This window comes from Seriola lalandi, unplaced genomic scaffold (assembly GCF_002814215.2).
Source record: "Seriola lalandi dorsalis isolate HSWRI2012SDOR001 ecotype SW California unplaced genomic scaffold, Sedor1 jcf7180002054652, whole genome shotgun sequence".
Classification (NCBI taxonomy): Eukaryota; Metazoa; Chordata; class Actinopteri; order Carangiformes; family Carangidae; genus Seriola; species Seriola lalandi.
This window is the reverse complement of record NW_019525205.1, coordinates 1-1,631: the sequence shown is the minus strand read 5'-3', so window position 1 is coordinate 1,631 and position 1,631 is coordinate 1. Positions and strand designations below refer to the sequence as shown.

General features: G+C 45.4%; 1 long non-coding RNA gene across 1 annotated transcript; it reads right to left on the bottom strand.

Annotated features, from left to right (window-relative positions):
• Nucleotides 1–830: 830 nt before the first annotated feature.
• Nucleotides 831–1,514, bottom strand: LOC111665513 (uncharacterized). The gene is made up of 2 exons (XR_015438100.1): nt 1,383–1,514; nt 831–946 (listed from the first exon to the last, which is right to left on the bottom strand). It is a non-coding gene; the product is annotated as an uncharacterized LOC111665513 (long non-coding RNA).
• Between the last annotated feature and the right edge of the window lie 117 nt (nt 1,515–1,631).

Sequence of the window (1,631 nt, the reverse complement as noted above, 5' to 3'; positions counted from 1 at the left end):
CATTTACACACACACACACACACACACACACACACACACACACACACACACACACACACACACACACTCGCACAGCTGAGCTGTGATAATAAATAAGTCCTGTGTGTGTTTCAGCAGGACGTCAGTCAGAAACAACAACTCTCACATTCTGTTTTTATCTCTTCTCCTCCTCTCCTCTCCTGTTTCTTCTCCTCCTCTCCTCTTCCTCCTCCATCTGTTTTCTGTTGACCTCCTGTTGTTCCCTCTGTCTCATGTATCTCTGTTAGCGTAGCAGGTGGCTAACCTTGTTAACAGTTGTGTGTTTTTGCAGCAGTTTGACCTGAAATGTTTGAAATAGTTTCCAATCTTTTTTTTTTCTTTTCTCCTCTTCACTCACTTTATTATCACTTGACTCACTTTATGGCTTCAGTCACTTCTGCTAATTGTTCAGCAGAAGTCCTCAGGTGGTTTTGTTTTATATTTCCTATTTCATGAAGATAATGAACGCATCAGTAAATCATGAGACGACTGAGAGGAGTTCACGCTCTGTGGCCTGTAGTCACAGATACTGAAGAGACCTGCCAGACACAAAACCACCACAAAGAGACACGATAAACAGCTGTACAGGTGTCACATCACGCTGTGGCATCACGCTTACATCATCCTCAGCACAGACGGCGGCTCATCAGGCTCATAACAAACACCGATCAACCCGACATCAGCCCTGTTGTTACATGAGTGACAGTCGGCCAATCAGAGGGCTCGTCTAACTGTCAATCGTCATGATGTAATGGAGGGAAAATTTAGTTTAATGTGTGTAAATGTGTGTGTGTGTGTGTGTGTGTGTTACCTTCTTCTTGTCTCTCATGGATCCCTTCCCTCTCACCATGATCTTACATCCTGTTTCAGCCTCCAGCTGCTTCGCTGTCAGACCACGAGGACCCAGAATCCTCCCCACAAAGTTAAACTGATGCAGAGAGAGAGGGAGGGAGAGAGGGAGTTACCATGACAACCAGCCAATCTATCAGCCAATACACTTCTCCTATACAGACCTATTTCTGTTCTGTTTGGTTGGTTTGTAGTAGTGGGTCAGTGCATCTCATTCCATATTAACCACTTTAATCACTTTATATATGGTTCTGATGATGTTTGTAAAGAGCTATCAGGATCACACACACACACACACACACACACACACACACACACACACACACACACATGCACACACAACAACATCATCTCCTCACACAGCAGGAGCTGAAACACTGACTGTGTGTGTGTTTAATAATGAACATTAATTAACTCATTGGCAACACACTGATCCTGAACGCAGCATGCAGCTTTAACACAAACACACACACACACACACACACACACACACACACACATACACACACACGTACATCAGGATACTCCTTCACAGGAACGTAGAGTTTCTCCTGCAGTTGGACGGTCGGACCGACGGCGTCCGGCAGCTCGCTGCTCCTCTCTGACCCGTTCAGAGTGTCGTTGTACATGTCCTTCCTCACACGGCTGATCTCTGAAACACACAACACGTCAACACATGTCAGTGTACGCAACACACACACACACAACAATGTTAAAGCGGCAGAGTTTAAGGCAGTTGATGTCAGTTGCGTCCATGTTCCACT